General features: G+C 31.9%; 1 long non-coding RNA gene across 1 annotated transcript; it reads right to left on the reverse strand.

Annotated features, from left to right (window-relative positions):
* Positions 1-21,531: 21,531 nt before the first annotated feature.
* On the reverse strand, positions 21,532-24,639 carry LOC140012613 (uncharacterized). The gene is made up of 2 exons (XR_011819797.1): positions 22,915-24,639; positions 21,532-21,793 (listed from the first exon to the last, which is right to left on the reverse strand). It is a non-coding gene; the product is annotated as an uncharacterized lncRNA (long non-coding RNA).
* Between the last annotated feature and the right edge of the window lie 1,595 nt (positions 24,640-26,234).

Here is a 26,234-nt window from a genome sequence, read left to right on the forward strand (position 1 = left end):
GGACATATATCTTTTGTATCTTATTTTCATATACTAACCTAATTCCATTTTCCCATTGATCTATGAAATGTCTGTAAGCTAATTGGATCATTTTAGCATTTATCAATTGTTCTTTTAATTCTAATGGACATTCCACTAGACTGCTGCTGATTTTCTCTAGTTCTTCTGTCGTTCTCCTTGCTGGTGGTATATTGCTGACTGTAATCATCATTCTATGTATTGCTGGTTCTATATCAAAAAGTCCTATCCATTCTGCTGGCGCGGATTTGATATGTACAGTTGCCCACTGTCTATAGTCTAACATTTTTCTGATGAAGTATCCGAGATGAGTTCCAAGACAATGAGTATCTTCTGGATTTGTAACAATAATTTTTTCCAGGAATCCGGTATCCATAAGGAACTGTGGTGTTAAAATAACTCTTTCCCCGTTTACTCTTAGTATCTTTGGGGATGAGTATTTTGATAAGATAATAGTTGCTCTGAGGAAAAAATGACTGAGTGTATGTATGCAATGGCTATTTATTTTCTGGTGGTCACAGGCTTCTGGATTGTTTGGGCAATGTTTTTCTGGGTCGATGAAGAAAGATGGATGTAGTCTAATGGCTGCTGTATTTCTAATTGGGTCTTTTGCTATTTCATAAAAGTATTGTTGGACTGCCATTAATTTTGAATAATATTGGGCTTGGGCTTTTTGGCTAATAATTTCTTGGATATGTAAAGGGATGAAACTAAGTAGGTGATATGGTTTAAAGGATATTCTGGGCTTAAGAAATTCAAATGGTCTTTCTGAAATGGGCTTTTCTTTTATAAAAATTGTCTGTTTTATTGGGCCGGATGAAGAACTGGCCATTTGAGATGCTGTATGAGACAGCCTTCCTTTGAGCTCCCCAATCTCAGAAATTTGTGAGAGAATAGTATCTCCTTGTGAGCTTGAGATCTTATACATTTCTTTGAGTTGTTCAGTTAAAGATTTTATCTTTTCTTTTTGAGAAAGATCTTCTTCTTCAAAATTTCTACACTTTAAATTTAAACTTCTAATAGCTTGCTCCATGCTCTTACAATGTCTACAAAATTCTATTCTATTTGTGTTATCTTTTTCTAATGTATATTGATAATTTCTACTGCTACTAGGGGCATCTGTATTTTGATATACTGGAGCCCTCATGCTGTCCATGCTAGCCTTAGGATCTACATAAAATGTTGATCCTATATTATGCCTAGCGAATTCTAGTGCTTCATGTATGCTATGAAATGCTTTCCATAAAGGATTATGAAAATGATTTATTTGTTCTATAACGGAAATCCATTTGGAATAAATTCCAGGTATTTTTCCTTTTACCACTACATAATATGAAAAACTTTGTTTTGGAAGATTACTAAAATAAAATGCTAAGATATTAAGATTTCTAACTTTATCAGTGCTATTTCTGCTATTCCAGAGGTTATTTAAGATATCCTGCTGGATGTCTTCTAAATTACCTTTCTCTTGGCTATGGAAATGTAGACTTGTACCTTTAGGGTACTTTGTAAGTTCCCACTGGCCAATTTTGACTTTCTGGAAGTTATATGCCATCTGCTGAGAGATCAGAAGAATTGTTAAACAGTCGTGATAAAAAATCTGCTAAATTATTATCTTTACCTTTAATGTGTTCAAAAACTACTTTATATCCATTACCAATAATACTATCTACAAAATTTAACCATCTTCTAGTAGAACTTCTTTTTTCATTATGTTTATCAAAAAACTTTTTTATTGCTTCACAGTCTGTTCTAATAGTTATTTCAGATTTGTTGATTATAAAAAGTCTAAAATTATCCAAACTATATTTTACTGCTAATAATTCATTATCTATACTACTTCTATTGCCTTTTTCTTTATATTTACCACTAGCGTATCTACATATTTGTTCATTGTTTTTATCGCTATATTTGTTTGGTTTTGCAAAAAGAACTGCTCCCCATCCGGTACTACTGCCATCACATTCTATTATCAAGTAATCTGTGTCTAATGGTAATTTTAGATCATGTAAATTGCCTATTGTTTGTTTAATTTCTTGTATTAGTTTGACGTCTTCTTTATTAAAGAATTTTTGCCCTTTTAAAGAGGTTTTATTATACAATGGTGCTACTAGATTATTTAAATTTTTAATAAAAGGTCTTGCATAATTTAATAATCCTAAGAATTGTTGAAGTTTCTTTGTTTCTTCTATCTTATCTGGAAATTCTAAAACCTTTTTACAAATATGTGGTTGTAATTTTATTTTTCCTTGTCCTATTTCTGTTCCTAAAAATTCTATATTTTTTCTAAAAAATTGTGCTTTTTTATTACTGATTATTATTCCGTGTTTAATAAATTCTGAGAATACTAATTTTAGATGGCTTACATGTTCTTCTTTGTTTTTTGAAAATACTAATATATCATCTATGTATACTATGACAAAATCTTTATATTTATTAAAAATATTATCCATTTTTCTTTGAAATATGGCTGGTGCATTTTTTAACCCAAAAGGCATTACTAGCCACTCATAGTGTCCTAAAGGACATGTAAAAGCTGTCCATTCTATACTTTCTTTATGCATTTTTACCTGCCAAAATCCTGACTTACAATCAAATTTACTAAAAATATATCTATATTGGATTCTATTTATTAATTCATTTTTATCTGGTATATCATAGCTATCTTCTTTAGTATTGTCATTTAATCTTTTATAATTTATTACCATTCTACTTTTTCCTCTAACTATTTCACTATGTTTTTTAACTATAAATGCTGCACTTCTGTGTGGACTAGTACTTCTTCTAATTATTTTTAACTTATTTAGATCAGCTATATGCATTTCGAATTCTTTTATATCATCATTACTAGCTTCTATTTTTGCTGTGCTAATTTTTAAATTTGGATTTAAAATATCTAACTTACATTCTGTTTTGTCCTTATCCCAATGAATAGTTGGATTTTCTCCAAAAATTTCTAATTTTTCTAATTCACTTATTAGTTGGTCTATATCTCTATGTCCTGTTTCTAACAGATCATATAATTTTTCATTATTTAAAATAGTTTCTATTGTGTCATAATTTTCTATTTCTAAATATTCTTCAAATTCTTTGTCTTCTAAACAGTTTTGAATTCTTTGTGACGAATATAAAGGCCTTTCTCCAGTCATCTCCATATTGTCAAAAGAATTTGTTTTCTGATTCTTCCCCCTATATTCCTGGGTTGAATCATTCTTACAGCTACCTTTTATATCACATTTACAATTATCTTTTTCTTCTAGTCCTAAGAGTCTTGTAAATTTATTATCTTTATTTATTTTAAATTTATTGCTTGTTAAAAAAGTATTATATGGTAAAAAATGTTCTCTAAGGAATGTTAATCCTGTTCTAGTAAGAATCATGCCATGATATGCCTGTAAAATAAATGATAGTCCTAATATCATTTGATAAGGAAAACTTCTAATATATATTTCTGTTACAGGATATGGTTGTGTACAGTGTATGCTATCTATTTCAAAAAATAATAAAGAATTATGTAATGCTGTGTCATATGTATATGTACTTCCATCCATTTGTCTAGCTGTTCTAATATGGTATGCTTTTTCATAATATTTTTCTGGAATTAACTCTTGTTGGATTACTATATTACTAGCTCCTGTGTCTATTACTGCTAATAATTGTGTTTCAAAATCTCCTATTTTTATTCGAGTTTTTACTTCTATGGATGTTATATTTGATGTTCCTGCTTGTAATAATTCTAGATCATAATTATGTTTTATTTCTTCTATTTCTGGAAAGATTTCTAGATCTATGTTTTCAATAGATACTTCGCTTTCTATTGTTTTTCCCTTATTTAATTTTTCTATTTTTTGCTCTAAATGTTCGACCTTATTTTCTAAAATTCTTATCCTTCTTTCTAAATAATGTTCTAAAGGCAGATTTTCTTCAGTTTTTTCTTTTTTAATATTTTCTATTAAAACATATTCCTGTGCAAGCTTTTCTAAACAGTATTTGCATCCTTCTATATAACATAGCTGACATTGAAACCTTAATTCTATTGACGGATATTTATTACAGTTATAGCATGCTTTACTATAATTTCCTTTTCTATGTTCCCATTTATGGATGCACTCTACTTCAACTAGTTCTAAGTCTTCTAACATTTTAAAATCTTCTTTCATTTCTTCTAAATATATATTATCCATGATAGTTTTGTTTTCTGATTTTTCTAAAATTTCATCTATAAAACTTGTGTCTTCTTGTTCTATAAAATCTGTTAAATTTAAGTCTTCAGATACTATACTATAAATACTTTCTGTCTCTAGTATATTATCATCTATTTCTATTAAATCTTCCGAAAATAATTCTATTAAGTGGGCTTCTCTATTAAAAGAGTTATGTTTTTGTGGACAATTTGTTGCTAAATGGTTTGGTTGTTTACAAATAAAACAAGATAATCTATTTCCATAAGTTCTTTCTGGTCTATATCTTCTAACATGATGTTCTTTTTTGAGAAATGGTTTTCTAGCTTTGCTTTTCCTAAGATAATATTGTTTTTTAGGGTATCTTTTAATATTTTTATAAGGCTTTCTATATTTTCTTTTTTCTTTATCTTTTTCTCCATATTTTTGTGGTGTGTATATTTCTGAGCAAAAACTATATTCTCCTTTTAATTGTCTTTGTATTTTTATAAAAGTACATTCTTCTACTAGTCTATTGATTATAAATCTTACTGCCGTACTTACATTTTTTAATGTTGGTTCCATGGGCGTTGCTTTGTATAAGGTATATATTTTCTTTCCTAAATCGTCTGGTAATTTTGCAAATAATTTTTCTATAATTCCTTCATCATAAAAACATCCTGCTAAACAACTATAATATAAAAAGTCTTGTAAAAAAGGTTTAATATATTTCCAGTTTCTAATTGATAATTGTTCTAGTTTTCTTACCGATTCTATCTGTGTCATTACTCCTCCTCTATTTGGACTTGTTGCTAATAGAATTTCTTCTACTCGATTAACAAAATTCATTGGATTGACCCCATGTGCCTGATCTTGTTGTAACCTATCTGGAAATTTTTGTTTAAATGCTTCCCATGCTGCTCTTGCTACTCCTCCTAAAAATGTTTCTAAATATGTATACATCTCTATTACGTTATGATCGAATCCTTTTTGTATATAATTTCTTACTACTCTAGCTTTCCAGCTTCCTATTACATCTTCTATCATTTGTGGATCGTAAGATGTTAACATTAAAGTTTTTCCTTCATCTACTGAATGCTCTTTTATTTCTAATTCTAATGGTCTTCTTTTTCCCCTAGAACTATATTTTTCCTTTGGTTCTCTATATTCATTATAGACTATCCTTGGTGGTTGTCCTGGTTCATATGTTCTAACATTTCCTGTGTGACTAGGATCAGTCTGCATATCTGTTGGTCTGTTACTACTTTCACCACTTTGTTGTTGTTGATCCATTAATTCTCTATATGACATTATGCTGGCTACTTCTAAATTATCTTCTTCAGAATTATCTTCTTCTTCTTTAACTCTAATATTTCCTACGTTATCATAGTATAATACTTCGTTTAATGCTATTTGTCCATTTGCTTCTAATTTTCTTTCTAAATCAAATAGTTCTTTCTCTGTTAAGTCCATTTTTAATTCTTTTGGATAAAGAATCCTATGATTTATTTCTATTAATTCTTCTTCTAATAAATTTATTTCTATTAGATCTGATTCTACGTCGGATTTGTCTATTTCTTCATTATCTGTTCCTAAAGCTGTTGGTTCATAATTGAAAAATCTAAGGCTTGTTCTTCCTTGACTATTTTTATATATTATACTATCCTTTGGTATTATTGGATTATTTTCTTCTACAAATTTACTAATCTCCCATTCTTCTCCTGCCAAATTTTCTGAACTTACTTCTATTGGTTTTATTAATCTTATTCCTTTACTTGCCATAGCTTCTACTATTGGCTTTATTTCTACCTTATATCTGGTTTTACTACTATTTGTTAATCTTCCTATAAATCCGATACTTATTGTTAAATTATCTCCTTGAAAATTTTCATATCCTTTAGTTTGTATTCCTATTTCTAAATTTTTTATATCTTCTAAGGTTATCATAAAATCTGGGCTGCAATAAAATATTCCTCCGTTCTGATTCATATCTACTTCTATACTGGCTATTAATGCATCTTCTACTTTTTTATGTCTTTTGTCTAATACTGCTAATAATACTTTTTTCCCCAATCCTTTTCTTGTTAGTCCTTTAATTCCTATAACTATTAATCCTATACTAAGATGTGGTTTACTTTCTTTCTTTGTTACAGGTAATTTTTTAAATTGGTCCGTTATTTCTTCTAAATCTTTTTCAAACTTATCTATTTGTAGGACTCTGACCTTTTCTGTTATTGTACAACCCTGATGCCTGCTTTGCAACTGAAAGGCTTTAATGGGTACTACACCGTCTTTTGGTCTTTTAGGCTCCTAAAAACCAGGTATCTTTTTCAGAGTTTCCGGTGGTTTGGATCTAATCTAGGGTTGGCTGCCTAAATCTCTACTTTCTTATTTCTCTTTCGTCTTATGTTAGAAATATGAGAGGGCTAAAGACTTGTAAAAAACTGCTAAAGAACGTATGAAATTGGAGTTTTTATTGGATGCTTTAATTTACAGGATGTAAGTGCATTATATATATATATATATATATATATATATATATATATGGCAAACCAGCCAAACCAGCTACACTCTCTAAAAAGCAAGAAGTTTGGTACGCATTGGGAAAGGAATGCCCATGATTGGTCATTGGATAGGACCCAAAAGAAGTTTGAGGAGGCCCTTTTATGAAAGGCCGGTGATTTGTTTAATAGGAAATGAGCACTTCAACATAGATGCTTGTGCACATTTGAATGGTGATTTTAAGGTCAGCTGTCACTCAAGAAATGGGAGACTTTTCTTTGACGCGTTGGTTCTTTGGGGTCCTTTTTAGCTGGATCTCTTCATCTCTTTTGGCTTTGTTTGGTGCGTTGGAAGGATGCAGGAACAGGAACAGCCGATGTTGTCTTACTGTCTGGCATTTTTGCAGCAATTTTTCCGTGAATGCATGTGAAATTGTAAAGAAATGGTTATTGCCAAAAAAAAAGACTTTTTTTTCTTTTTCTTTTCTTAGAGCATTATTTTCATAAGAAATGCTGCATATTTTGAACTTTTACGATCATTAGTTTCAATTTGTCGACACGTTTTTGCATAATAGTAGAATAGATATAAATAGTAAGATAACTACGTATAAATTACCATTTATCGAAAGTTATGCCTATAGTCAATTTCATTTACGCAATTCTAAATTCAACCCTTTTGTTATATCACTTGCATGATGCAATTGCTGTAACAATCGCAAAGAGTCCTGTCCTTAGTGTTGCATAAATCAACCGAAATCTCAGTATCATGAAGCAAGAACTTGGGTTGGAGTCTAAGTGTTTGGATACCAAAATTATCCCAAATAATATTTCGCTTGCATCACAAACACATTTCCCAACCTATCTTTTTATATTTCCAACTACTTTTTATCTCACATACATCACATCACAAAAAGTGCTACAGTAATTATTCCAAATAATATTTCAAATAATACACTATCCTAAACAAAATAATACACTATTCCAAAGCTTGTTTTGATCAAGCTTTGATCTAAGTAAAAACAGAGCAAGCTTTGATCTAATGGTCTCCCCTATTTTTTGTAAATTTTGTTGTGCTTATTCTCTCTTTTCAGGCTATAGCTTCCAAACTTAACCACTAAAACAAAATGTCTTACCAACGATTGATTGACTAAGTAATTGGATGTAAAGCTATAATAACATGATTCTCCATGTACTTTCAACTAACATAAATATTTTTTGGTTGAATAAAATAATTTCATGTAATTTTAACATACCAAAATAAAAATATTCAAGTGCAGACGCATTAATTTGCCACCATTGCTGGATTTTTTTTTTTGGGTAAATTTTGAGTAAACGCTATGTGCAGAAAGATTATAATTTAAAGGTATAGATACAATTTGATGCAAATTAATTACACAATTGTTTTAACTTTCCATTGAGACGTGTAATGTCAGAAGCTGTATAAGCAAATTTTGGTGATAGATCATATAAAAATATAAAAACAGAAATTAGTAGTGGACTAGAAAAGTTAAAAAAGAAATGGTTGAAAAGGGGGGAAATTCACTTAAAATACACACCTTATTTGAAGCATTTAAAATATTTTCTCTTGGAGCGACATCATATTTGATTTTTGAGTAGGTCAAATAGCTTTGCGTGTAACAGTAAAAGGTGCAAAAATATTATTATTTTTAGGGAAGGGCCATTGGGAGATGAGTTGAAATGATTGGATTCTATTGTTGTACATTTACTAACAAACACCACCCAAGTGAATTTTACCAGAAGGACCGAACAAAGGGTTAGCACGTAATCACGTAATTATTATATGTCCCTTTGGCTAATTAGGTTTATGACAAAATCATTTACCGCTATAATTAACTTGTTTATCTTCTTATGTGGACCTGTTAATTTTCCACCATTCGACTAACCGTAGTTTCGTTTGGATTGAGGAATTTCATAAAGGAAATTTTAGTGATAGATCATATAAGAATTTAAAAACAAATTAGTACGAGGCTAGAAAAATTAAAAAGAAATGGTTGATAAAGGGGGAAATTCACTTAAAATACATACCTTATTTGAAGCATTTAGAATATTTCTCTTCAAAAGACATCATATTTGATTTTTAGTGGGTCCAATATCTTCTATAGTTGTGGACAATTATGATTATGCGAATGATTGTGAGAAGAGATAAAAAAAAAATTATTAAATTTTAGAGAAGGGCCATTGTGAGTTGATTTGAAAAGATTGAATTCTGCTATTATACATTTACTAACTAACACCAATCAAATGAATTAAAAGAGCAATAATTTCCAAACATGCATGACAAGATAATGCAAGGTGGACCGAGCAAAGGATTAGTACGTAACCGCGTCTCTACCCCTATTATTAACTTGCTTGTCTTCTTGCGTTGACGTGTTAATACAATTCCCCACTCAACTTAAAGTGACTAACATAAATTAGCTGGATAAGTTTATAATTTTGAAAATAATGAATGTTTTTTTTTTTTTGAAGAGTTATAGGTGTGTTTGATAAAATTGAAGTTTGTAAAACTAAAATCTAAAATTTGAAAGGTGAAGGCTGAAATCTGTTAAATTATAGAATTATTAAGTACTAAATCTGATACATTTTTTGAAATAAGTTTTGCCTAAAAAATATAGTATCACTTAATTAATTCTGATGTTCTACTTTTTATTATCAAATGCGTTTGACTATATTAAAATCTGAATTCATTAAATTTAAATATCGAAATGGATTATCAAACAGAGGCTTTTTATTCAACAGAGTTGTTTTCAGTGTCGTTGGTGTTGGTTTTATGAATTTCTTGAATTTGGAAGTATGTAGTAATGAGTATCAGGGAGACTTTGCTCTAAGTGGGATATCAAGATTTCTAGCTTCTGTTGACTTGGTAATGTGTAGAATTATTTGGTTTGAATAGGTCAAATATGTTGAATTGTAAAAAAAAAAAAAGGACGATCAATATGAATAGGGATGGCAACGGGGCGGGGTTGGGGCGGGGGACCCCTCCCCCGTCCCCCGCCCCGTTGCCTATTAGTTCCCCCCGTCCCCCGCCTCCCGCTCCCCCCGCCCCGCCCCGCCCCCGTCCCGCCTTGCCCTGCCCCCGCGGGGTTAATAAAATTTTATTATATAATTTTATTATAATTAAATTTTAATAAATAATCAAGTACTAAAATATCAACACATCACCAAATTATTATTCATTGTAATTTTACAATTGAAACTCATAAAAACAATCAAACAGAAGTTATTTGAATACAATCCAATATGATGAAATAAATATAACTAAAATAGTCAAATTTTCACTTTTAGTACAAATGCAATCACTAATTCATCATTGTTTTTGTGCTTTTTTTTTTAGAAAAAAGTGTTATTCTATTAAGTGTAATTAGAAATTTAGTATAAATGTATTAGTAAATTTAGTATAACTAATTAATAAATTCTATTAGTAGACATGTATAATTATTCATATAATTGATAATATCAATTATATTACATAAACTAATATACATTATATAATACATCTAACTAATAATATCATTATCATAAGTTTATAACTAATTAACTTACATATAATATATAGTCATTTATATATATATATATATATATATATTTTTTTTTTTGCGGGTGGCGGGGCGGGGGATGGGGCGGGGGAGTATACCCCTGCCCCCCGTCCCGTTTCTAAGCGGGGGGAAAAAATTCCCCCCCGCCCCAACCCCCGCCCCGTGAGCCCCCCGCGGGGCGGGCACCTGCGGGCACCCGCCCCCATTGCCATCCCTAAATATGAACATCCTATTCAGAATTGATTGATGAAAATCTATCATAAGGGGAATCTCGTAAATCTATTATGTCGTGGAAATACAAGTTGTTTGGCCCTTACTCTACTCTTTGATCTAAGACTGAAATATAGCGGAAAAGAAACTTTACTGCTCTCTTCGTAGAGGTTAGCGAGATCCTTAGTCTTTTTTTTGTGAAGAATCAAGATATCTAATCTTCATGTGTCTTACTTATTTCTTGAGTAAAATTATTCCAATAAGATTAAAGTCTAATAAGTAATTAACTAATTCATTATTCATTTCACCAAAATCCTTTTTGTTTGTGGTTTCGTTTCGCTAATATCATTTCTTTACTTTATTGATAGTTTGTAGGTCCTATGACGGATCTAGTAAATGTCTATCCTTTGAGGGCTCCAATTTTGCATAAATTAATATATATATATATATATATATATAATTGTTTCATTATCTTTTTTATTCTTGTAAATTAAGAAGAAACGCAAATACAAGGTAAGAATTCAAAACGGAAACAGTTTGACAGCCTTGTTCCATTACTGTTATTATTATTTTTATTTTTTGGTAAGAAAGATAAAATACATAAAAAGGCAACAATTAGTTTCTTTTTTAGTTTCCATACAAAACTTGGAATTTCCCTCAAGCACGTAGATGGAGTTGTACAGTATGTAGAGCCTTTCTATTGCTCAATTAAGTGCAATCAATGTCGCATTAACATCATAAGGAAAGTGACTAATAAACAAATTGCGTGGTGATGATGAAGCCTTATCTACTCTTTTGAATTTAAGTGGGCAGGAAGTTGTGACGTCTAAATTCTGCTATATCATGATCAAACTTTTGGACCCATATTCTAGTGCACAGAAAATTAGGTTGATGCTGGCCAGAAAGTCCAAAGAATTCGACAGCTAAAAGAAGCAAATTTGAAATTTAGTTCCAAGGAAGAGCCCACAAGGACTGTGACATGAGACTATGGTTCCATGTGGTTGACTAAGTTTTCATTTTCTCAGTCATAAGTTGTGTGTATGTTTCTGGTTTCTAGGTTCAAGTCACCACGCCGAATTGAGTACATTGCCAATTTTCAATCTAATGTTTCTATCCAAAGCAAATGTAATACATATTACTATTCTTGATTTTCTTTTTCTTCTGTCACTGAAAAAGTGAAAAAATGGGTAAGAGTTAGGAAGAACGGTCAGTATAAGTCAATGACTAGTGGTTTTATTGAGCCACTAGTCACATTCGTGTCTATCATAAATGATGAAATTGACCATTATAACAATCAACTAGCAAATTAACGTCGTTCAGCAGCTGGGACAAGTGCATGCAATTATGTTGTTCGTGGACTGTATGTGAGTCGGGCCGCTTGACTGATCGAGTTAAAGCTTGATCAACATGCAACTTGATTTGAGTTCGATCTGATCAAGTCAAATTCGTGTTAAAAAATATTCAACTCGTTAACTCGCAAGCTGACTCGATTATATATATATAATTTTAATAGTAAAATTATATATACTTATAATATTTTATTATTTGTAAAGAAAAATATTATTTTATTTATTTTTAAAAATAAAATAATTATTTTTTCAAACCTTGAGCTCGAGTGTTAACTTAATAAAATTCAGTTGAGATTTGGCTCCATTAGAATAAAACTCGACTCAACTCGACTTGTTATATTATTATCCTTGACTTTCTTTTTATTTCTGTGACTGAAAAAATTGAAAATTTGGGGTAATAGTTAGGAAGAGCGGTCAGTATAAGTTAATGACTAGTGGTTTTATTGGGTCACTAGTCACATTCGTGCCTATCATAAAGGATGAAATTGACTATTATAACAATCAACCAACAAATTAATCTTGTTCAGCAGATGGGGCAGTGCATGCAATTGTGCTGTTGGCGATTTTGTACTATATTGTGTTTCTCATATGGTTTACTCTCATTTGTATCACCTAATTGTACCCATATATTTTGTTAATGTACACCAATTTTGTAAGAAATACAAGAGTTTATAAAAGCGTATACTTAATGCTTTAAGAAGTCCAATAATTGAACTTAATTGTGCCAAATCATAATTGCACAAGCTCAAAGTGCAGGGAACTTGAACACTTTTATAGCAACTAATCTACGAGCCCTATAAGAAACTGCAGAATTCCAACCTTAAACTGAGAGAAAAGTTGCAGGGAGTTCTAGACTCGAACTTTTAATTAAACACAGAGTTACAAGAATGTCCTTATCTAACACCTAGACACCACCGTAATATTTCTAATTTGGTTAATTTTCAAACTAGATAAACTTGCTGGTTCCAGCTTTGACAAAGTGGATCTTGGCAATAAAACCCTCGTCACTCCAAGATATCAAAACTTTTGGAGATAAAAAATTTCTTCAATAATTATTTGTTTTAATTACTACTATCATTTATGTCAATTTATTCATTTTCTATATTCTTTTCACTAGTTTCTCCTTTCTGCTTTTCCTTGCTTTCTTGATTTTGATAGACAAAATAAGTGAGATTGTGAAATGAATTATGATGATCGACTATTACTGCACCATAGCACTCAATGGGACAATCGGTGGTTTCAACCACCATCTGTATGGCAAAGACAGTGCCATGTGCAAAGGCTTAAAGTCAAAATCACAGATTATATGCATATCCAACACCGTCTGGGAAATTGGATAATTTTTTTTTTGTTGTCACACATTAGAAGATCACAACCAATATCTTGTTATCAAAAGCACTTCTAATGTATCTCTCTCCTGGACGAATGTTATGCCAGTCTTTGGTTCATGGTTGCATTGATATAATTAAGATAAGAAAAAATTATTCATTTCTTGCTAGTTATTTTTATTTTTGTGGGATTGCAGCCAAACTTGTATCACTTTTTTACTTTACGCTGTAAGCTTCAATTTTGAACAGTTTACATCTTAAATTTTCAATTTTGGACACTTTATACCTTAACTCTCAAGTTTGTCCTATTTAAATCCAATCAATGACAACTTTATTCAAAATTAATGGTATAGAACCTCCAACAAATCAAGGATAATGTGCCAAAAGTAATCAAAAGGTGCAAAGGTATCATATCAAAAATAAAACAATACATTATCATTAATTTGCACCATCTTTTATCTTGTTAATTTTGCTAACAATATTAGTAATTGAGATCATATAAATAAATGATAATGTGCTAAAAATGGTCAAAAAAGCTAAGGATTCATAGCTGGAACAAAAAGATACATTATCATTAATTTTCATCACCTTTTATCTCATTAATTTTGTGAACATAATCATTGATTGGACTTAAATGGGACAAGTTTGAGAGTTTAGGGTGCAAAGTGTCCAAAATTAAGAGTTTGAGGTGAAATGTTCAAAAATTAAAGTTTAAGGTACAAAATAAGAAAATGGTGCAAGTTCAAGAGTCCAAAATAGAATTAATCGTTCTTGCAAATATATAAGTTTTGAGTTAATTATTGTATTTTGTGGTTTATATATTTTGCTTTATTTTTTGAATGCTCACATTTTCGCGTTTGGGAGTTTCTGTGAGGTTTAAACAACTAACCAAAATTCTCGAATAACAATCACTATTGATCAATAGAATGAAAAAGACTTATCTCCAGTAGTATTTGTATTCAGACAGGTTAATTTGTCCACAATATCTAGCCACGAGTGCATGGTACAACTTTGACTCTGTTCGTGCATGGCAAATTCTTGGTCTGACAAAGTTGCAAGTCAGCTTTGATATGATTTTCTGTGAATGTGTCCTAATAATGTCAAGGCAAATTTAATAAAGTCTTGAACCCATTTGGGTTGCAATGTTTTAGAATTTTTATATAAAAAAATGTACTACAAGAATTTGATGTATATATAATAAAAAAATAATTGAAAAATATGTTCATAAAAAGCGTGAATTTTTTTTTTTAAGAAAACTACAATCCACACATAGGTTGCCACTTATGTCTTTAATTAGACCATCTTAACTAACATTTTTGCCTAATTGAATGATGTTATGCTCTGGATTATGATTGCAAGCACCTTTTGCCTAGAAGTTACAAAATTCACAAGTGGAAAATTTGTCAAATCACAATTTGATTATTCCCAAACCATTTTCTTCAGGTTAGCAAGACCGGGATTAAACTTACTGTTATTGTGGCACACCATTTGCTCCACTTTCTATTGTACATATTACAAAGGAGGTGAACTTTTGTAACGAAAAGTGTAGTATCAACAGTGCTACCCTTTCGTAATAATTTGTAATTCAATTTTCTAGTACCAAAATCTTTTTTATTTATTGGTTTACCCTTCTTTTCACTTTGCATCCGTCTTAATAACTCTTCCACATTTTTGGGTCAATGAAAAGTTGAGGAAGAGAAAATTACCATATTCTAAGGGTTGAGCAAGTTATCGATGCATTTTTCAGCAACTTACTGTTTATTCTTATGGGTTGCTTCACAACGGAAGACCACTGGAAGCGAACCTTGAATCCAAACTTTACATAGACAGGGTGAGCGAGCTTTTCCCGACCCTTGTTGGCATTCTTGCTTCAATGAAGCTAGTAGCAGAACCGCTTAATTAACGGGACCCCTGGTACGGTTGGTAATTTTCGTATAGCTTCTCTGTTGTACTTTCTACACTATATAGTATGTGCTTATATAAATTTTATTTGTGGACATTAGGGGTGGGCAAAATTATCCGCTAATCCGAAAAGCCGTCATATTCGATCCGAAAATTAGGATATCCGATTTTTATTATTTGATCGGATCAAGAGGGTCGGGTACCCGCTAAGATGCGGGGCGGGTTAGGGTCACATAATTGAAAACCCGCGGGTACCCGATCCGCCACGCATATATATATATATATTTTTTTTTTTAAATTTTATACACACACTATAAAATAATAAGTTAAAGCTAAATAAGTAATTTTATTGAATAAATTGCATTACAAATATGAGAGATTATAGTTTATTTACAAGATTCATTTGTAGAGGCCATGATCTTATAGTTTATAAAAAAAAGTTTAATTAATATGAAACATATATATTCAAAATTGTGCTGCTTATTTCAAACTTTTATTGATTTTGAATTCTTTTAATTTTTTTCCTTTATCTTGTATTCTCTTCACATGCTTGTTTCTTGGTGGGAAATCTTTTTTCAGAAAAAAAAAATTTATTAAATTTTAAATGAATGTGTAAAATATAAAATTAAATTGATATAAATCATTTTTTTTAAAAAAATTAATGATAAATGAGGCGAGACGGGTACCCGCTGACCCGACTCTATCTCAGCGGGTACCCTATAATCGGATACCGCTGACCCGCTGATATGCGGGGCGCGTGAGGGTCAGAAAATGGTTGACCCGCAAGATGCGGGTCGGGTCAGCCAAATGGTGAATGGGACGGGTACCCGACCCGTGCCCACCCCTAGTGGACATCAATTAATACATAAAATACACTCATTTTTGTAAACGTATACTTGCATTGTACATGCAATATATCAACCACAATTAGTCGAATCTAAGTCAACCATATGTACCCCATTTCCCAATCAACGGGCCTCGTTTTCAAGCACATACTTGTACAAGTATTCATAAATTAAACCTAGTCATGAATCCCAAAGAAATTGCTAAACGAATATGAACTTCTCATAATACGTGTATTCGAGATCCACACCGTTTTTACATTCCGATCGGCTCATTTAAAAACAAAAAGTCCAATACACAACGTCTAGCCTGAAAGATAAACCTGATGATCGGCCTGTCTTGTTGCTGGGCTTCATTCACATAGATGAAAAGATTTTAGGTTTGTGACAATGTCACGCCCCTAGCCAACACGCTAGAAAGATCACGCCATGTGCCAACATTGTGAAATTTAAGTATACTGGGCCACTCTTATTTATGTGAAGATGACAAAGTTTGACATGAAATTTTAAAATTTTATGACATGAAATTTTAAAATTTTAAACAAATAAAAGCCCAAATGTAAACAAATCAAACCATCACTCATAGAGGGTCACATCAAAACAATAAAAAATTGCTTCCAAACTTTTATTGACTAAAAACTCACGACAAATTTCCTCTTTTTTTTTTTTATAAAAGCAAATTACATTAACAAATTGCTGGAAATAGAGCTGCAAAAGAATCAAACCACTCGTGAGCTTTCACGAGCCGACTCTATCAAAGTTTGACTTGATTTCAGTCAACATCAAGTTTGAGTCGAGCTAGAATCAATCAAATCTAATTATCGAACTCGAGTCGAGCATAAAGAAGTTCAGCTGCTCGATTCGAGTTCAGTCAAAGTCGAGCCCGAGTTGAGTTCGAGCTCCTCGATTGAGTCTGTGAGTCAAGCTCAAGGAGGGATATTATGTACCCGAGAGCTCATTGAGTTCTATTGAGTACTCGCTATAATATTTAATTAATATTTTAAAAATAACTAAATTATTCCTTCAGTTGGAAATTCTTTGACGAGCTCGATCCAGTATTGACTCGATCTGCTACGAGTTGAGCTCGAGCTTGGAATATATGTTTTGATCTCGAGCTCAAGCAGTGTGTTTGAACATCGAGCTCGAGTTTGAGCATGGGGATACTCAAGTTAGATTTAACTCGATGTCACCCGTATTACAAAGCATCGCATGCGAGTCTGCATCAAGTAGAATACAAATCACTTAGGGGAAGAACCTTCACAAGATCAAAGAAGAAAAGGATGAAGAAGAATTGTATCAGTGATTTTGCAACTAATCAAGAAGTGGTAATCAAAATTTCATGAGTTTAAAGATTGCTTATCAGGACATCATGCCAACTATGTATTGATAGTATGGGAGTCATTTCAATTGTAGATTGATAGTGCATACATAAATGTGTTATAGCAGGTTGGTGTACATGTTCGCATTTAAAATTTTTTCCTTCAAGGTTAAAAGAATATTTTAATGCTCTTGCTACTGCCAATATTAATGGCTCCTAATTCATATTTAGTAGCCTTTTAAAATATGGAAAATCATGGCAGATATGCTCAGAAGGTTGATGCAGTTTGACAAAAAAAAGGTAACTGTGTATTTAAGAAATACAAAACAAATCAACGTCTTTTCTTTGGAAAGTAAATATTCAAGATTAATTGGACAAAACAAAGGGAAATACGAGAAAATACAACAGTAACACATTAATCAATATAAAAATCAATAGAAGGAAGAAAAAAGTGCAAGAGGATCATGAGAATGAAATTCTAAGTTACATTTGGAGTAAAATGTTATTCCTTATATTCTAATGATAATAAAAAAAAAACACTCTAGCAATCTTTATGATGATGAGTATGAGTTAGTGAAAAGCTAAACATGTTAAATAATTTGCTAGTATCAAAGACTAAATAACATGGAATTGGGGCAGTATCGTTGGGTTGGGTATGGTTATTGTACTTTATTCATAATTTAATGTATAACTTATAGATGCAATTGTATTTATGCATTGAATTAATTTGCACGAATAAAATTTATGATTACAAAAAACCGAACAAAGTTATGTAGGACACTACCATATTATGTACAAAGTATAACAACTGAATAATTGTACAAAAATTCCAGTTGCACCTGCCCCTTCCTGGTCCAAACAACATAACTCTGTGAGATTAGCTGGTTCAGAGACTTGCTTTTCTTACTAGCAAAAATTTGTCTCATTATGGAAGCTCAGTAAAGGTAGTTATAGGTAAGGGTTGTACAAAAATTTCAACTGTACCTGATCTTGGTCCAAATAACATAGCCCCACGGGAACAGCTGGTTAGGGATTTGCTTTTCTAACTAGCAAATGCACTGTCTCATTATGGGATGCTCCATAAAGGTCGTTATAATGAAGGGTACGGTGTCTTAGTCGAGTATTGATGTCAACCTCTAGCCATTCTATCCTAGGCAGAATAACCATTCAGCTTTGGCTTAGTGGCCTTGAACCTTATCTGTAGTAAAAAAAATTTAAAGGAGGTATCAGAGCACTCCTTTGGTTTAGTCATATTCTTATATCTGCTAACCCCTTATACACAGCCTCCTTAGGCTCCTTTCCCCCTATATTAGGATAGATTTTATTATAAAAATATTATTGTTGATGTAAAAGTATATATATATATATATATATAGAACTAGCATTTCGACAAATTCAGTTAGGCTTACCAATTTTATTATGATAGTTAAAGAAAATGAGAATTAGCTACCAAAAACCTAATATATATATATAGAACTAGCATTTCGACAAATTCAGTTAGGCTTACCAATTTTATTATGATAGTTAAATAAAATGAGAATTAGCTACCAAAAACCTTATTCAAAAGATTTGCAAAGATGATACAATACTTCATTTAAGTCAAAGTGAACAAATCTCTACTTTTTGAGAGCTGGAAATGACATTCTTAGTTGAAAATAGTGAACGAATGGACTTAACTTGCAATTTGGTCTCTCATAATTTTATATCAAGGATAACTCTATTTGCATTTGAAAAAAAAAAACTCTATTTGCATTTGGATTCAATTTTTAGTATATGATTACTAATCATTTGAATGCGATTTTTTGGCATATCATGATTATTTAGTTCAAATGCGCAAGCACTCAATAAATTATTTTTTTGACAAATTTATTAGTATGGAAGTTAAAGACTTAGAACGTTTATCATTATCACCCATCTAATCAATAAATCACAAGACCATTTGGCAATTTATTTTTCATGCTCACGATATGTGCATAACAAATTAGAAGTCAAAATAATTTGTATGAAATGAAAGTATTGACACAAAAACATAAAATATATCCAGTATATTTCAGTAAGCATAACAACAACCTACAATTGTCCAATTTGATAAACTTCCAGGTTAAAATTTACAGTTACAAATTTGATGAAGAAAGACATATGACTATCAATCAATGGCAAACATTCTCTCAAGTTAGATAAAAAACGTTAAAACCAAGTCTTAAGATTTTTAATATTTTGTGGTTTGCTTTCACCTCCCTCCTACTATGAATATTTTGTGATTTACTATCAATGGTAAACCAAGCCTTATTAATATTTTTAATATATACTAAGTAGCATTTATATACTTCTATATTTGTACATAATTTGAACAATGTGAAGGAAATAATAATAAAGTTGATGAAATGGACAAAAACTTGAATCATGCTTTTAGGGTATTGAAATATTTTTCCAAAATTAAACAAGCATTCCTCTTGTTTATAAGAGGGAACAAGAACAGCAAATGTAACAAACCAACAGAGGAGGGGAGTAGAGAGAGTGGAGAAAAGGAAGAAAAAAGAATCTAGAGAGAAATAAAGGTAGTGTGTGCGCCATTAGTGAAGCAAGAAAGCTTGCAATTTCTAGGCCACAAGAAAGAAATGTTAGAAAGAAAAGATAAGATTTTCATAACCAAAAAGAAGCATTGCTTCACAAAAACTGATGTTGCAATGTTGGGATATTTTTTTGTTAATGTTCGTTATAGATAAAATTTTATCTGTTGGAAGAAGAATGTTTGGGAAAAATTTGTTATAGATAAAACTTTATCCTTTGGAAAGAGTCAAAACTCTATCCATTTAGGTAAGATAAATTAATTAAAACAAAATTGGGTTGTGCTTAACTCACATATAGGATAGGGGGTAAATCCACCACTTTGTACTGGATTGGTCCAACTCAACTTTCCTTTTGTGCACATGAGCCCACACTAGTTTTTAACTCACCACAAGCCCAATAAGAAGTTAAGTATAACTAGGAGGCATAAATGCACTTTGCGCGATGGAAATGTAAAATGCCCTACCCAGTTTTGAAGTAACAAAAATAGTAATCTATAGAGAAAAAGTATGGTGATTATTAGTAAGTTTGAAAGGGATGAATAATTAAATATGTAGTCTATGGAGATAAGTGTCTTTAGTAATTTGTTTATACAAATTGCTATAACTAATTATTAGTAAAAAAAAAAGGGACATCAAAGTAGCCAAAGAAACACTTCAAACATTTATTATCAAAGTTTTGATAGGTGTAGCTAGTTGCTTAACACTCTTTGCCGTGTATTACTATCAAATATAACTTCAATGCATGGAGATAAGAAAATATAAATCGATTAAGAGTTTTAAGAACATATGCACTTTATTTCTATACATAAATGAAATATGATATACAATGAATTGATTTTTAGTTCACTTAGTCCTATTTGGAAGATAAATGTTCATTTGAATTGAGAGAAAGGAGTAGAGCATAACCAAATTGTCGTCTTGTTTTATTTCTTAGTTTAATGAACCGCAGAATCAAGAAAGGAAGGAAAAGGTGAATGAAGCAGAAAATTGGCTATGTGAATTCTGCATAGTGAACTATCCTAATGTAAAAAGGAACATAAAAGGGAGGCCCCTCCAAATTAAAGAGAAAAAAATAATGATCTTTTTTGTGAGGCTAGAGGTTGTCTTTTTTCTTCTTCTTCCTTTTTTTAAAAAATATATATATATATGTATAAAGAGTAGTTCTTATATCATATTACCCTACACGCATATGAACACAAATGTGGCTTCGTCCCACAGCTTCACCCAAGTGTCATGATACAAGTACTTGAGATCACTTACTTTTCCTTTAAGAATTTTTTTCTGCATAAATTTGTAGAGCTTTTAGATGATGTTGTTATCAGTAGCGAAGAGTGTTATATAGCTGCTTGTGGTGTGGGATGTGCAGGTTGGAAAAACTTTGGCGACTAATTAGTGGTCTTGTGAATATTGCTAAAACAGAGTTAAATAGTCTTACTTACCCTTTTCCTATGTAAATAGTTGCCCTCTTCCCATTTTATTCTTCTAGATTCTGCAATCAAATAGTCTTTTTCTTCAATGCTAGGTGATTAGTAGCTTATTATTTTTTTCTTGTGGTAAAATTTGTGCATATCCGAGTTTGCACACTGATGATACTCTAAATTGTAATCCATCGAAGGAAGCAAATGAGATCAATTAAAACTTTTGTTAGTAGATTTTGTAACTAAGATCAAAGGCTTGGCCGGCCTTCATTTGATGGAGATCAAAAAGGGGTTATGGTAATTATAATAACCTCAGCCTTCTAGAACTCTGTCAAATAAAATGGACAATTCTTTGATAGACTTTCTAGGTGGAAACTTATGGGGCTAAGTCCATGTTTAAAGAAAAAATATCTGTAGTTGAGTTCTTTAACAATGATAACTACACATTAACTAAAAACGGCTACTGAAGCTATTTTCTAGAAAAAGGCTAAACAGATTAAAAGATTACAATAATAAATTTAACACTCAGTTGCGCTCCTAATCAGATTATATGAATACCTAACACAGAACAATAGATTCCTTCTTCTTAGCTGCTCAGCCACATGATCACCCAGTTCAAGATTCTGCAGCAAAAAATCAGGAGGATAATCATAAACTGCATAAGTATGAATCAAGAAAAGATAACTCCACCAGTGATAAATCTTGGCATTGATTTTCCTTCTTAACAAAACATAAATGTTAGTGAAGGCAACTTAATATTTCTATAGCTTCCAGTACAATACATATTCCGACCATGAGTTCCCTATCTCCCTGCATATGCCTCCTTGCATGTCCCATATTTTTAGAAACACAAAACCCTATAGCACAATAGTTAACACTAACTTCTCATTTGCTTTCAACATGTATCGAAAGTAAACAACATTCTTACCTGTGAGATTTTTAACTTCAGCTGTTATTGTAGTCAGAGAGGATACCGTACAAATAGTTTTTAACTGAAAGCATATCACCTGATAATAACGAAAAGACTTTCAAGTTGGCATCCAAACACCAAAGTTGTTCAAAAATGGTATTTTAACAGGAAATTTTTATCTGGCTCAAAATCTTTTACATCCAGTCATGCAAAGCATGAGTGTTGATCATGCCCAACACAACCAAAACACCAATATTGAATATCAAACTCATGATTAGTCACATTTCTTCCACAATTTAAGTTTCCAGTTTTGATTCCACTTATTAAATGCTGGGAAGTAGGTCTCAAGTAAGATCCCCATTAGCTGGATAAGAGTGCATGAAAGAAGAGAAACATGCAAATTGGCCATACTTCAGTTGCATTTATTTCAAATCTGAGACTTGATGCAACAAAAGTGCAAAATTTCAACCACCCATCCTTTATTTGTTTCACAAAAATCCCAGCTTTAATAGCATATAAGGAGTTCAATTCCCTTCATTTCCTTTTCCAATTAAAACACAAGCAAGGATAAGGGCCATATGGTATCATCACCTATCCATTCGTCCCATCTATAACAATCCCAGGCGTCATACCTAAAATAGATCTAGTAGTACAAACTAAGTTGGGAGAGTCCAAGTCTTATTACCTTAACAATGTTGTATGGCTATACATCATAGTACCAAAATTTACTATGTCCAGTCTGTTTGACCATTACCAAAACCAAACTACAAGAAAAGGGAGGTTACATGAGGCTGGAATAAGGAAAGAAAAAGTAGGATGCTGAGTGAAACTTACCACCCAGTCAAAGCCCTTAGTTCCTTGGTCCGCTTAATAGATATGGAAGTGTGCATTATGACGAGAAAAGATAAACAAGGTGATGTAGTTCTAGATTTCTGCAGGCTAAATTTCTTCCACCAACCCAAGTTTTCAGCCTCCCTTTGGCTACATTCCTCAACAAGTTGGGTTTCAAAAGTACGTAGTTCAAAACGATCTTCGTACATAGAAACAACAGATTCCATGTTCTGATGCAACCACTGGTGCAATGCCACCTGTCAGCAAAATAGATTTTCCCCGATGAAACTTTAGATATTATTGTAAAAAAAAAAAGTGCAGTAGGCGACATCCTCTATATTTCTAAGTAACTAGCAATTGCATATGCCCTGTTTCATTGCCAACAGGCATTATATTACCATTCAAAACATCTCTGTAGGTAATAAGCATGTAGCCTTCCATACACATGGAGAGGCCATTCTTACTCAGATATGAAACCACAAATCAGTTATCGTTCTACCATTTATTAGTTGCACATAAATTATCAAGAAATTTTCTCATTAATCATCTCCACTAAAAGCTTGATCTCCTAACCTGTCACATAATCAGGTATACTATGTTGTTCTCTGCACAAGCATTAAGTATTGACTTTTATCTTTAAATTCTCATTGATGTGATCTATGTTCAAACCAATAAAAAGCTTTAATTCCCCAGATAATAAAAAATTACATTCATTCACATTTTTTAAATGAAAAAGATGAATTTCCAAGCATATCTATTCTTAGCCTAAAAGTAATAATAGCTGAATAGCAGTCATCAAAGTTTAAAACAACCTTGGGCCATCTAGCGTAAACAACACAACATTTTCATCAATACAAAGAAGAAAGTTGTTAAAATCTACTGGAAGCTCCATTCACCCAAAGTAGTCAAAGAAAAGATATTTCAATAGTGCTTAATAGCCATGTTGCTAGACAGCTGATCTACTTGGAATGCTGGGAATTAAAAAAATCCAATTTCTCAACTTTCCCCCAAGCAAATTATCAGCAACAAGTATCTCCAGAAATGAATATGCATAAATGCCATAATGAAAATCATAAAAATAGAAATATTCCCTGATATTGATATTCCACCTGAGGAAAAAATGGAGAAAAAAAATTTCAAAATAAAAGTGAAGGGTGAGGGTCTGGAGATCTAGGGAGGAAAGGCAGTGAGAGTGTCGATGATGGCAAGGATTTTGCAGCGGAATTGAAAGTCTTCCCAATGGCTGAGAGAGGATCCAGAAAGAATAACCTTGAAACGGAGGGAGGCGGAAGGGGAATCCCAGGGCTCGTGGGAGAAGGGGAACCTATGATGTTGGGTGTAGAAGGAGTCGATAGAGGTAAGGGAGAAGGTGTGGTAGTGGAGGAGAAACGGTAAAAAAAGAAACGACAAGGAAGACAAATGCAATAGGTAATGAGGGATGCAAGGGTTGGAGGGGGATCCGACAAAGTTGAGCTTGAAATGGAGAGAGGCGGAGGGAAAATCCCAGGGCTGGTTGGAGAAAGCGGACCTGTGATGCTGGGTAAAGAAGGAGCCGATAGAGGAAAGATTGTGTGCCAGCGGAAGAGGAGCGAACAGACAGAGTCTACGGATGTATCTAACCCTAGACAAAAGGAGAGAGAAATAGAGAGAGAAAAGAATACAGAAAACAGAATAGAGAGGAGAGAAGAGAAAATGGAATGTAGAAGAAAGAATTGACCCGTGCAACGTGCGAAACAAACAAAAAATGACAGTCATGTGAGGACGACGAAATCACGTGCAGAACAACCAAACCTTTGGCTCTTTTATTACTTATGTAGATAAAATGATTGGAAGTCTTTTTAATTTTTCAATATGGGATAAAATCTTTTAAAATATAAAACTATTTATGACAATCTCCCTACTATTTCAAAAGATTTTGGACAAAAGTATAAAAGATTTGCTAGATTTATTTTAGCTCCATAGAATTAGTTTGGTGTCTTTTGGACTATGAACCAAATTTAGATTTACAAAACATGACCTACAAAATTATTGGTGAAATATGAATTTCTATGAACCAACAACTCTTGATGCATGTCAGAGATTTTATCAATCATATTGTAACCCACAATTTGCTATTCAATATGGTGTTGCACATTTAAGTCTTGCACCTGCCTAGTTATTCATGAGAGTTCTAAAGTTTCAACTGAAAAATCTTATAGGTGTGACTCCACTCTACTCCATATAGGTGAATTCATTAAATGTATACTGCTTTAACTACACCATCCTAAAGGAATATGAATTCATTAAGAGTTATAAACTTAACCTTATGGTTACTAATAGTCAAAGCACTCATTTCAAAAAGGATTTAAATTTGAAGTGCTCTACAGTCAATATTTACTTGTTATTATCCATATGAACCTACTTTATGGGATCTCTAATCATATAGGTTGGGTTACCATCTTTATTGATAACTTGTTGGTTTAAGTCCCATTTCTTTTTAGTTTGAAGAATTAATTTTCTTCCTACAAGTTTAATCAGAGGATTGGCCAAGTTCAATTCTGACTTTACATAATCAATGAAAATTATTCCATCTCTAAGCAGTTAATTTACGACATTATATCTCAATTTCTTTACAATTATAGGATTTGGTTTTAGCAATAGAAATCATCGCTTGACAATCATAGTGTATGAACATAGGAGGCAACGGACCTTAGTTGAAGAAATATTGGCTAAGAAATTTCTCAACCAATTGGCCTCAGATCCAGCTAGCTCTAGAGTTATAAACTCTGATTCCCTAATTGATCTAGAATGATTGTTTGTTTCGCTGATTTTCATGCTATTGCACCATCATCAAGGGTAAATGTATAATCACTAGTAGATTTTGTCTCACTTGAATCAGAGATCTAATTAGTATTACAGTAACTCTCTAACACAACAGAAAATCCACAATAGAGGATACCATAATTCATGATATCTTTCAATTATGTCATTAGCTTAATCAATGCAAACCAATACTCATGATTAGGATTGTGAGTATACTTACTCAGTCTACATACATTATAAGCTATATCAGGTTTTGTAAAGTTAATTAAATACATTAGACTTCCAATAATCTGAACATATTTAGACTGAACAACTGGATCACCATTATTTTTTTTAATTGAGTGTTACCATCATAAGCAGTTCTCACATATGTTACATCAAAAAATTTAAACTTCCTAAGAAATCCCTCTGTATAATGTTTTTGTGACAACATAATACCATCATCTCTCCTTATGACTTTAACACCTAATATCATTTTTTCTTCACCTTGATCTTTCTTATCAAAACTAGAAGACAAAAAA

The sequence above is a fragment of the Coffea arabica genome, chromosome 8e, assembly GCF_036785885.1.
Source record: "Coffea arabica cultivar ET-39 chromosome 8e, Coffea Arabica ET-39 HiFi, whole genome shotgun sequence".
NCBI classification, from domain to species: Eukaryota; Viridiplantae; Streptophyta; class Magnoliopsida; order Gentianales; family Rubiaceae; genus Coffea; species Coffea arabica.